The 13,253-nt window shown below is 47.3% G+C and overlaps 1 long non-coding RNA gene across 1 annotated transcript; it reads right to left on the reverse strand.

The window, feature by feature from the left end:
• Positions 1 to 241: 241 nt before the first annotated feature.
• LOC309881572 lies at positions 242 to 13,039 on the reverse strand. Its single transcript, XR_014318158.1, has 3 exons — positions 12,517 to 13,039; positions 843 to 1,044; positions 242 to 483 (listed from the first exon to the last, which is right to left on the reverse strand). It is a non-coding gene; the product is annotated as an uncharacterized lncRNA (long non-coding RNA).
• Positions 13,040 to 13,253: the final 214 nt, after the last annotated feature.

Genomic DNA, 13,253 nt, shown 5'->3' on the forward strand with positions numbered 1-13,253 from the left:
GAACCACGGGCTGACCATGCTCTCACTGCTTACCCACCCAGACCATGATGTGACAGCTCGGTTCAGCTGATGTTCTCTGCTCTGCACTGGGGGAAGCATGGTACTCTGAGAGCCTGAACCTTCTGCTCTGCTTCTAGAGTTGGCATGCTACAGAGGGGGAGAAAAAAAGAAAAGGGAAAGTAACATGAATTTCCCAATTAGAATCACTGAACAGTGACACTGGAACTCAAAGTCAGGCTTTATTTTCAGCTTTGATCCCCAAAAACCTACTGCTGTGAAACGGAGGAGTAGAACAAAACTGGAGGGGCTGTTGCCATTCGGTGGGGCTGCCTGAGCACGAAGACCCTCCTTTCCGGCAGCTGCAGGTGCCACAGGGGTGCTGAGGAGCCACACGGATTGTTTCTGATGTTACTGCATCTCACGGTGGGCAGACCTTGCCAGCTTTCTCCTTTCGTCTCACAGGTCCCTTATCTTCACATGCAACTGGAAAAAGAGTGTATCAGCCAGAAATCAGTCTGTGCTGCCCTGGTACCTGTGGGTAGCATTCAATAATAAGTGCTGCAAGCACAAGCTGCCACTGCCCTCACCCTCATGCCATAAGTCTGTCAGGCAGCTGCTCTGTCTAAACTGTACCCTGCTTAACAGACTACAGTGCCTTCCTTTTTTTCCCTTCTCCCCCTCCAGGGGCTCATATTTCTCACCTCCCACTGAAACACTTATTGGAAAGTATATCCTTCATCTCTGGCCTCAGTGTCCCCTTCCCCAAGCTGGAAAGTCACTGACGATGGGGGTGGAGAGTGGCAGCTTGTTCTCAGCTCATCAATCTATTACATGTCACAAACCTCTGCAGAGGCGAGCTGGCTCCAACCCTCATTTATTTCCAAGTGCAGAGGATGTTTGTGTTTGATCGGATACGCTGGATAAATGATTTCAAGCCGTGGGTTTCATTTCATCACTAATCACAGATACGGGTTGCAGTCCTGTTCACCAAGTCAGCAGCTAAACTTCTGTTGACCTCCCTGGCAAGACAGGATACTGGTCACTCTGAAATAAATGATGGAAAATTAAATCAAAGAGGCTGCAGCAGGGGGATACGCAAAACAACAATGACATTGATGTCATTGATATCATCTTTAACTTTCCTCCTGGTCTGTGGATTCACATATGAAAAGGAAATTAGCCTTCCTGTGTTAATACTAGCTGCAAAGCAGAAACATATCATTAAGGAGCCTCACAACTGCAGTTAAGACAAACCCCAGAAGTTTCTAAACAAGGGCCAGGATGCTCTTATAACATCAGCTGGACCTTCACCTTAGCTGATAGCTTTGTTATCCCGCCGCCTCCCCACAAAGTTCCCTCCATGGGAATTCCTCCGATGGAAGTTGCACTGCAGCCCTCAGGGCTGGTGGCACAGCTTTCTGCCTTCAGCATGGTTTCCTTCCCTTTTTCCCTGTGCCCACAGACGAGATGACCCAGACTCCCTTTCCGAGGACAAGAAGGGACATTCCCCCTCCAAACTGCTAAGTCTTCTGGGTGCTCAGCGCAGAGATCCTCCCACAAATCAGGAAAAGCAACAAACTCATTTTGTTTCTTACCCTTTTCTCCTTAAATGCTACTGACTGTGAGGTAGGAGCTACATATGAACACTTAGCTCTTTTTTCACAAAGACCCAAAACCCAGGTCAGAGCAGGAAATTAGTTACTAAAGCATTTCCTCACACCTCCTCCGTGCCGAACCAGGCTAGATGGATAGTTTTTAGTGCCCTGCACAAAATGAGCCGGTGAGTTCTCAGCCCAGTCCCTGAGCAAAGCCAGGGGGTTCTCAGCCCCCTCTTTGAACAAAGTCCCTGTATCGGGTATAACATCACAAAGAAGTGACAGAGAAGAAAATGGAGGGAAATGGGCGGGAGGAGGAACAGAGAAGACACAACAGCAAGGAAAAATCAGGACCTGTGCTTATTACTAGTGTAATAACACGCGTCTGCATTTCACAGCTTGTAGTCCATGCTGGGGAGCTGCTCTGAAGGCCCTTTCCAGCCACTGTGCCATGTCCTTCCCCGTGCAAAGAAAAGGGCATTTACAGAGAAAAACCTCAGCGGTGCAGCCACCAGGGACAAGCGCTCACCCACACCTCTCCATGGTGCTTCGCTGGCCTCCAGAGCCTAATTCCTGAAGTTAGGTACTAGGGCAGAGGTTTTTGGTTTCCAAAACAGACAACGCACTGGAGAGTGGCCAGAGGCTGTGGGTACACCGAGCAAGGGTGGGGTAATTTGGGGGGAAGCTTTCTGCCTACAGGGAGAGCAGGATGCGTGAGAGCAGGTCTACAGCATTCAGCTGGAGCAAAATTACCAGCAGATCATCAGCTCGATAGCAGGATTTAGCGCAAGGAGGGCCAGGCCTGGTGAGTCACCGTGCTGCCGCTGCCAATCGCCGGGGCTGCTGACTGCTGCAATATCCTGAGGAACATGGAGCGGGGCCTGGCAGGGAGATCGCCAGGTGAGTTATGGAGCCAGGCACCCTCGAAAGCTGGCAGCTGCTGCCCGTGTCCGTGCCCCTTCGCAGCACCAGCCCCTGAGGTGGCGGAGTACCAGCGCCAGAGACCTGCTTGCTTTTGGCACTTGTTGCTTGGGTGGGCTGCGGCCTGTGCACGGCACGGCCATTCCCCCCAGGAATGGGGAGAGGAGGCAGGCTTTGCTCCACCACGAATTCCTCCTCCAGGGTGCACACGAGGAGCTGAACTGTGCCCAACCCCAGCATGGCAATGGCTGAACTTGGCTCAGTAGGCACTGGGGACCTGAGGCCATGCCCGAGCTTCTGGGCAACCCCAGAAGCAGACAATGAAAAAAAAAAAAAAAAGCAGAGAAAACAAACAAAACCAAGAACTGATTGCTCTGGTTTTCAAGATCACAAGACCACCAGGCCCTGGTAGGACAGGCCCTTCTGGGCTCTGCTGTCTTCAGCTCAATCAGCCCCTTACCTCAGCAGATAATGAGCTCAGATACTTCCTCATTACTTCACACCTTGCCTATCCAGCACCCTTCTCACCTCAGCAGGTACCATCACACCAGCTATCATTTTGACACACTGCTACTTCGCTCTTGCTCCATGCGGCGCTGGGACAGGCTCCCAAACAGTCAAGCTCAGCCTATTAATCAAGGATCACATCGTGCCAGAGGGTGTGGAGAGGCCCTTGACACCAAAATGTTTTGACAATCAAACAAACATCCCCAAGCGACTGTAGGCATCGAGCACAGCTGATGCACGGGTAGCCAAAACAGCTTTGAACTGTCTAGCCACACAGCCACATAACAGAGAGCTCTGCAAATCCTCCCTGAGAAGCTGGGTGAACTCTTGGGTTACTGCTACGCGCGAGGCCAGCTGTCCTGCCTGCACATCCCGCGCTACCTATGCCGCCTGGTCTGATGCTAGCTCCAGCCCGTGCAAGCTGAAATCCTGGCACAGGCCAGCGTTGCTGTGTGGTTTTAAGGTATTACATCCACTCTATAGAGTATATTGAAGCCATCACCCTCTGCGTGCCCTCTCCTACCTGGCCAGCTCTGCATCCACCAGGCCTTCCTCACCAGGAAGAGAAACACAGATTCTTCACTGGCTACAGACACTCCTCTAGCAAGGGCTAAAAATTTCAGATTCTCTGTTTAATGCTACTGCAAATCCTGTTTAAGAGCAGAGCTAGCCACGTCCCCTGCCTTGCAATCAGGGTCTCTGCTCTGCGGATACAATCTGAGCCCAAACCCACCGCCCACCCATCACTGGGGCTCCCCCTTCCCTCTGCTTCAGGTGGAGGTGGTGACTGGATGCAACGAGGTGGTCCTCAGCCTGCAGAGGCTTTAGATGTTGCAGTTGGTTGCACAGGGGCTGCAGCTGGACTAGATTAGGTTAGACTGGGCTAACCAGAGGGATTTTTGCTGGGTTTCTCCAGCACCATGTTAACCACAAATCATGAAGTAGCAAGAAAGACCTAAGAAAAGGCTCACATCTGAAATGCTTTCCCTCAAAGCAGGTCCAAAAAATAAAAAGTCCCATGAGGTCAAAACAGAAATGAAAAGTAATCATTGGGGTCTGAGGTTCTACAACACACAGAGTATTGAGATGACTCACCCAGCCACAATAGAGCTACCAGATTTCGTGTTTGCTCAGCCCCAATCTTTGGGTGTTTTTCAGCAACTGGAACTATGAATTAAACTGCTACACTAGAATACAGCTGGTGGCAATGGAGGTGGGGGTAATTTCATGAGGTAACCATGACACACCAATGTGAGAAGACTTTTTGATCCAGTTTTGGTTTTAATTCAGAGACTAAAGTTCACTTCAGTCCTTATTTTGTCCAAATGGCTTATTCAGCTCGAGTACATATTTTGCATCCCTATTTCCCCCCGCTGCACGGTGGAATATGATGCCACGCGCTCTGCTTGTCATAGCTCAGATCCTGTCTTACATTTCTCTAATGCCTTGCATGCTGGAAAGTCTTAGAGTGCTTCACAAGCTGCTGCATACGTAGCCAGAATCAGACATGCAGCCACTTCTGGGGTGGAAGACAGCAATAACTGCATGTGCTGCACTAGGAGGAATAAGATTCTGTCCCGGAAGAGATACTTTTGCATAACATGTCATTAACGTCAATCTCTGAACACCCCAGCAAGCTGCTAGCTACATCTGAAGGACTGGAAATATTACTGCTGGGATGTAAACTTGCAGTTCCGGGCAATCTATTTCTACTTAACCTGTTGGCAGCTGTTTTCATCATTTAGGTACACCATAGACCAGTAATAGATAAATATCAACGGAGATCAACCTTCTGTGCCCTCTGGGGGCATAGAAGTACTGCTTTCTCGAAGGATACCTTCAAGAAAGGATCCAATGGCAGAAGGGACAGGAGTTAAATTGCTGGAAAAAGTCATCTTCTCTCTCCTACCTCTGATTTGCAAGTCACTCTGCTCCTCACCACCCAAAAATGTGGGGCTGTAGGTGGTGGAAAAGGCATAAGTGCAAGTAGCCCCGCAGAAATTGCAGGTTAGGAAGGAAAATGCAGAGCTGCAAGGAGGTTTAATTTGTAGCTCGTGGTCTGGGCTGTGGTTCTCAATGAGCTGAATTAGCAGCAGAGACTGAGGAGTGTGAAACAGCAAGGGCGTGACACCCACTCTGTTCTCCCTGTGTCTCCTACAGCCCTCTCAGTGCCTTCACATCCCTCCCGTCTGCTATAGCAGTGTGACAAGTCAATTGTCACAATGCAGGTTTGGAGCTTGGAGCTGGCACATCCCCACCGAACAGACTTCAATTCAGGCTTCCAATCCAATTCCTGCACCAGATGCAGGCTCTAGGCAACCTGCAGCTTCAGTAACAGCCACCTGCAGCCATCCACCACAGCCTGCCTGCTCATCTCTAGCCCCACTTCCAAGAACCTGCATGCCAAGAGCTCATCGTGCCCGTAGTCCAAGAAGAAAGCTCCAACAAAGGTCCTGTTGAGATAGCCACAAGTTACCTTGCAGCACTTGGGATGGTGTCAGTGAAAAGGCAGGTAAAGCTCAGCAGAGAGGAGGTTAACCAAGAGGACTTGTGACCTGCTCTTAATGTTTCTACCAGCTCCTTCCTTTGGGTTTTAGTTTACTTGGTTTAGTTTACCTGGTTTACTTTAGTTTAGTTTACTGTTTTTTAACAGACTTACAAACTGACTATTCTTAGGGAAGGAGAAAGAGGAAATAAAATCCCTTTCTCCAGCCTTTCTTGTCATCCTAAAGTGAAAGAGGGGAGAGCAATGTCCCCTTCTTCCACACCCCATACGGCACAGAAGAGCAGTTCTCATGGCCCTGAGCACTGTCTGGGGTGGTGGCTGGCAGCTAAAGAAGACCTGGTTTCCAGCTGCTCGCCCAGCTGCTGTGGCGTGCATCCTACCTCAGCCTGAATCACAGCTGCTGCTGGGAGCTAACTTTCAGGTTTGCAGGGGAGCGCTGCCTTCAGCTGCACCCAGCTCTTTGCTTTCAGGAAACCACAGCCCCGGTTTGGTGTTGTAGCTGTTAAACAGGCAAGTGTCTTTAACCATATTCACAGGGGGCAGACTACAGCTGTTTTTCAGAAGGCATTTGCATTTTGGAGGGGCAGAGGATTAAGAAGGGCTTGCCTAAAAAGTAGGGTCTAGCGTAACGCAAAAAAATGATTGCTGCTGACACACAGTAGCCCTAACAGTAAGTCTGTCCCTGGGTCCATTTGTGACCCCATGCACCAGCCCACCCTTGTAGGATGCTGTGGCTCAGCTGGGCTGAGGACTAACCTCCACTGAAGCTGCCATCTGTATCCTGATGCTTTCTGCTCCTCAACAGCATCTGTGACCCTTCCAGCTTTCCCCTTCCTCTTAAAGATGGGCGTGAAGGTCTGTGAGGCAGTAAGGCTCTTGCCTGGTGCCTCACAGGCACATTTCTGCCTTGTGCATTTCTGCACAGCCTGAAAAACCATCGATGGGGGCAGCCCTGGGGTAGTCCCTACCTCCAGCCCTGCCTCTTCTCCCTGACCACGCACAAACCCGGTGCCAGCTCAGGCTGGGACATCTGTGCCAGCCTCCAACAATGTTATTTCTTCCATTGCCCAGACCTGTTGTTTTCAACGGAGCAAAGGGCCAAGAGATCTATTTGTTGATGGTGTGTATGTTGGTTACTACCAGGACTGGCAGTTTTAAGGATTTTCCACGTATCGCGTGTCCCTCCACGTTGCGGTGCACTGACCCAGACACAACACTGACAGCTGCAGGGTAAATAAATAAAAACAGAGTATTTTGATCTTGGAGGGGGAGGTGGTTCGGAGGGGAAGGGGGGGCCGGGGGTGTCAGCCAGACAGAACAGGGTGGCCACAGCTGTGATGGGAACAGATGCGGCACAGGGAGAGGGAGCGGGGAATAAAGTTCTGCAAATGTAAGCAATGCTGGAAAGTCTTGGAGAATGGCACGCATATTTGGGACAGGTGGGAAGTGTTTACATTGAAATAAGAAGGACAACGGTCTGAAAGAATGCTGGTCACATTACCTGTGACCCAAGCTGACCGATCACAGCTCCACAACATCTCAGACCACCATTTCTCTGTCACACCAGAGCCCACTGAATGCACGTAGAGTCTCACCCAGCGCTACGGGCATCCGGTGCTCTGCAGAGCTCGTAGGTGTTTGGTCCCTCTCAAAAGCAAGCTGACATTGGCTCTCAGCCACCCTTTATCCCAGTCTAGCTCATAGCAGGGCTGGGTAGTACCACTATGTAATCCTTGGACCAGGTGGGTACAAGGCAGGATTGAGACCAGACTCACCTGAGCCAACAAAGCTGGCAGTGTGGTCTGCAGCACAGCTGGCATTGCCTGAGTACACCTGCCCAGCTGACCCCAAACAGCAGCCCTGCCATGGTGGGGACCAAGCTTGGTGGAGTTTTGCTTGTTTAAAGCCTAGCAGAAGCTCTTTCCCAACTGACATTTATGCATTTATACAATGGTGCAACCAGAGTTGCAGATTTTTAATTTTCAGAAGTGGTGCTGCTGGCAGGAGTTGCTCAGCACGGCTCGTGCAGGGCAGGTAACCTGCTGCTAGCCACTGGCCACCTGAGATCATCTTCTGGTACAAAGCAGTTGTGCTGTGTGCTCTCTGCTGATGGTCATTACAGATAAGAGGCTGTGGCTTCTTCTATGGGATCTTTGCAATGCTTCACTGAATTGCCTTTGCCATTTTGGAGAAAGGACTCATCAGAACTAACGACATGAACAAAATTCTTCTTTTCTCCCGGCACATTTAATCCTTTCCCTAAAAGATTAAAGGCTGGATTTTTCAAGAACCCTAGAGGCACCCGTGACCCTATTTAAAATCAACAGAGTGCTGGGAACCCACCTCCCTAACATGTTATTGAAACCCCAGCTGAGCCCAGCCCACAAAGGCATATGGTGCAGCTCCGGACTGCAGGATGAACACCTGCATCACACCTACATTATCCAAGAGCGGCCAGGAGACTTGTCCAAGGTCATTTCATGTTGCAGTGAGGAACAGAGACCAGGGGCTCTGCTTCCCAAGTAGCTGACTGCTGCCCTGTGAGACCCATGGGAGAAGAAATCCTTCTTAACTGCAGCTATTTCACCAGAGGATGCTCGAAGGCAGCTTGCAAGAAACTTTGAGCATTTCTAATCAAGTTAAAGGAGGGCTTACAAACACAAAGTCATGTTGAGAGACATTCTCTGAATTTATTCACACCCTTGCTCCTAGATAAAAATAGCTGTATATGTTAAGTTTAGGTCCACCGAGAGCCTAGAGGATAGCAAGGGATTATCACAAAAGGGCAGCAAGGCAGTCAAAAAGAGCCTGGGGGACATCTTGTACAATTTCCATGAAGGGAATAATTAATTCAAACTGTATACAGACTGCGCTGGGAGTGTCCACTCTGGAGATTTTCAAAGAGTCCTTTGCTGCTTTGGGCTCACTTTAAATCAAGTGTCCTAAAAAAACACTTCAGCTATGCATTTCATTTCAGTTATACAGTGTGTTTAAATGCCAAGGGATGAGGGAAAACTTCGTTATTAAAGGGCTGTAAGACTTTAATAAGGTACACAGTCATTAGAAAGTTGTTGAGTCATGAAAATAGTCTCAATAATTTGAAATTAATGTTTAGTGTATGCTCTACCATAAAGTGCTTAGATGTTGTGGCCATGGATACTAAAGAAAAACCTTAAGGCCATGACTACACGAGCAAGTTACCGCAAGGTAAGCTAGGGTGTAATTTCAGAGCACACCACTTACCTTACGGTAACTTCCCATTTGCAGGCTGTTGTCCCAGGACCAGGGGAGGCAGCGAAGCTCTTGCTGGACATGGCACAGGCTGCCCATTGTGGGCTGCTGGCTGAGGGCACGCACGTGGCTGGGTGCTGCAGAACACATAAGGTGCAGTAAATCTGTGCAGTAACAGCTGTGAGTAACTTTGCTCTCCAGCATAGATGCAAGGATGGACTATATGTAGCAATCAATGCAATAGAAATGGGCACAGTTAGAAAGTCCAGAAGTTCAATGAGAAGGGCCAGAACCTGATGTGGAGATTCTGCTTCATGATAATATTAAATACATACATTAATACATGCTTGCAAGTAACAATCGGGGCTGTAGCATCCCTATACCACTGTCTCTGTTGAAGAGGTAGGGAAAAATGACTAACTACCAGAAGTTCTCCTCTCTCCTCTCTTTTCTGGAAAAATACAACCATTTGAGAATTGAGTCTGCTTCTGCTGACCTGCCCTTTCTTTTCCATCTCTGCTTCCTGCCAAGCAAAATTCACTGAGTTCCACTTATGACTTTAATGAGACCAGAATTTCTGGATGTAGTTGTTGTGGAATGTGTTCCTGATAAATCATTTAAAACCCAGACAACAGAGCTCCTATCGCAGATTAACGATTCATCCTGGAGCTTGCCCTGAGCATGTCCAATGCTGGGTGGAAAATCACTGCCCTTCTAACCCCAGTGACTAGGGGCATCCCAGAGCCTGGAGATTTTTCATTTCAACTCAGTAATTCAATTCGCTGCACGACTTTTCTTTCCTTCCTCCCATTGGTTAGTTCAATGAAGGGAGAGCTGTAAACTCTACAAATTTTAGAAACTGTTTGTACCTCCTATTGTAAAAACAGGAATGGACCTGCACCAAGAGAGCCCAGTTACTGCACAAGTGAGCAGGAGGAAGCACATGCGTCCTCCAGACCAGCACTGTAGGTACTGCACACCACTTAGTGCTTTCTAGATGGAAGGAGAGAGAGAAAACAAATAGGACAAAGAAGAAAAGTAAGGTTTTCCCACATGGTTTTCCTTCCCCATACTCCTATGCCCCCTCTCTTAGCATCACCTTTCTGAGCAAGGGGAGTGGGATGTATTTTGCAGCCATCACACCTTACGCAGCAGAGGAACATGCCATGGTGGGAACTGCCTCGTACCCCACATGGACACAGGGAACAGGTTGCTGATCCCAGTCAGCACACTGCCTGAAACTACTAGAAAATAAGCAGAAATTATGGTTCCCTTGCCAGGATAGAGTAACCCGTATTTCTACTGTTGCCCAGCTCTACAATGAAGAAACATCATTATGATGTTTATCAAAAACACAAGACCACTGTCTGGTTGACTGTGGGCAGCTGTTTTCTGTAGGTAATCACAATATCAGTGTCTCAAGAGTTAAACTACCTGGAAGAAGGGGATTTTAGTAGAAGATCCGGAGTGGCAAACATTATCAGCAGCGTTAATCTGTCACATCTTTCCTGGACTGTACATACCACGCTCCATCACTCTGGCATGTCATGGCCTGCATTGTTACAAGATGTACTGAAGCTGTAGCCAGCCATAGTTTGGCATCTCAGTGAACCTTCTGATCCAAGAAAATACGGGAAGGAAAAAAAAAAGATGCCATTTCCAAAACAAAACAAAAAAATAACAAACCAATCCACCTCTAAAAAAGTAATCAAAACTAACCCCAAAACTTCTAAGCAAGTACTAAGATTTTTTTTTTTTTTTCAAATGCAACCATAAAACAAATCTGTTTGAGTTGAGGGTGAGCTAGACCCTTGAATCCACAGCACTTGAGGAATGCCGGATGGCCCTAAACCTACAGCTTTTCTTTGTCATGTTTCTCTCTTATTCAGACACATACAAAGGAAAAAAAAATAAAAAATAGAAATTTGTTTTCCTGGTTCTGGCTAGAACCTGGCCCACAACCAGGCTGTCCTGAAAACATCCCATATCTGAGCCTGGAAATGCAGCAGACTCGAGCTGGACCAGTCTATGGAGTTGACGCCACTGGGGTGCCCAGAACCCACAGCCCGGAGCCCTGCCCTGCGAGCAGACACCAGACTGCAGACACCAGATGAGAGAGAGGGAAGGCTCTTGGCTCTATTGTTGTTGTTGAGCTACTGGAAAGGAGCTAGGGAGAGGAAAAATGATCTGGATAGGAAGAAAAAAGTCTCACAGGAATGGATGATCTCACTTGTCCACACACACACGCCCAGACGTACAAATATATATAATTAACTGGAAAATACTGTGTGGTATAAAGGTTTCTTCAGCTTGGGTACATCATAGTTGGGCTAGTCAACTTTGGTACAACCATAACAAAGAGTGCTTCCCACACACCTCCTGCTAAGAGCTCTCCTACCACATCATAGCATTTTAGTATGCATTTATATCTGTTGATAGGTACCCCTATGCTTTTCATACACAGAAAACTAGACATGTGATACAATTATTAAATGTATATGTAATGGCCTATGCAGTCATCAATAGAATATATAACTTCTGTGTACACACATGTTCTTATACAGGTCATTTGTTGACTCCTGCAAACTGTCACAAGGGTATATAAGGGACAGGAGGTCAAAGCAATATCCCATTCAAATACCATAAAGAAGACAACTCAAAGGTTTCATCAGCTTTTGTCCCTGTGCAGGCCACACATGGGAGAACAGAGGGACAGCAATTCTAGCACCCCATACTATGAGATTTTAGGGTTCTGTAAGCAGGCCCATGACAACTTAGAGAGAATTGCAAAAAGCAGCCCAACTTGCAGCCAAAACTCATCAGTTTCACAGGCATCACAAAAGACATTCTGAATCCTCATTTCCTAGACCATTCCTACTAAGGGACACAGCAAAGAGTGCTTCTTAGGCCCTTACCAGCATGCCAAAGCAGTGATGCCATTTCTATGCATTATTACAATGCCATATGGCATGACACAAAGGCTCTTGTTCTCTTCTGTTCCAAAGAGGAAACTTTTATCTGGGCTTGTTGTTTCAAGTGAAGCACATGGCTTCAGACATGAGCCTCTATTTGTTTTTGTTTCTTTTCTTTTATTTTCTTTTAAGGAAATAATGTTAAGTAATCCCATGTACTTTCCACTCATCCTGCAGATGAGGTTGCATCCTCGAACACAGCTGGTGGTACATAACGTCTCCACTCTGGATGTGCACAGGTTCCCTAATGGGGACCCTCTGCTCTGACCACGGCATACTTAAGTACTCTGGAGCCACAGTCTGACAGCAGAAAAACTTCTTCATTGCAAAAAGTAGATCATCTCCTAAATTTTTCAAGAGCCAGGACTGTCTTAATACAACCAAAGAATGAGGGAGCAGGGAGGAGAGAGGAGCTGTGCTAGGTACCTCCAAAAGCTACAACATGGCTGTGGCATTAATGGAAATAGTTAATGACGTTCACTGTCTTGCTAGAGTAGGAGCTGGTATGTTGTTTGTTTTTCACTGAAAAATAGGCCAGTATTTCTCAACAGGAAGGCCCGTCTGGATCCCAGACAAAGAGGGCTCAGGAACACCAGCCCTCAAATAACCTAACCACTCGCTCATCCCGACCCTTTACACATTCAAGAAAATTTACCATCACAGCTGCAGAGTGGGTCCAGCTTCCCCACAAAACAGTTAACTTGATCCCTGAGCAGAGACACTAATAAGAGAAGCCAAGAATGGTAATTTTTTAGGTAACAAGAATGCCCCAAACTTTGCTGACCTTATGTGACTTTTAGCTTCTTGTTCCAAGTGCCAAGCTACTGAAAAGCTTGTCTGTTTTTTAAGACTCCAGGTCATTCCTTTCTCTGTGTCCAAGCTGTTCTTCCAATATCTTTTTAAATCGGCTGCTTGTTTCCAGTGAGTAGACTCTGAGAGACAGGAAAAACTCTGTAAGAGAGATTGTCTTCTTGCATATAAATCTTACTTTGAAAGGAGACGGTATTTTTGGAATTCAAGGGTTGGTTTTTTTTTTTTGCTGCAATATTTTTTGCTCTGTCACTTACAGGAACCCTGTGTATCTAGAATGAAGGTACTTATTCAACTCTAACCTAAACCAAGGGGCACAAGATAAAAAATCTCCTTTTCCTAAACATATTTTCTAGATTAAGGAGGTATTCCCTTTTGGTTTGCTCAGGACTTTCTTTATTTGTCTACATCCAGGTGTGCAAGTTTCTGGGAGGGAACTTGTCACCCACCTAAACACAATATAGCACAGGTTGTTGGTTTTGTTTTTTTTTTGGTTGCTTTGGTTTAGTTTGTCTTGCTCTAAGATGCCCTGTCTGTTCCATGCTTCCCCTGTTTGTGTATTGGGAGCAATGTTAGTCATGGCACAGACAACTCAGAGATGCTTTGAGGTTCAGTTGCACGTTGTAAGAGCCTTGACCAAAAGCATTATTTATTGCCGGTTACTCACAACAATAACAACAACAACAACATATGTAAACTTGCAAGAATGAG

The sequence above is a fragment of the Aythya marila genome (assembly GCF_965140915.1).
Source record: "Aythya marila genome assembly, chromosome: 9".
Lineage (NCBI taxonomy): Eukaryota > Metazoa > Chordata > Aves > Anseriformes > Anatidae > Aythya > Aythya marila.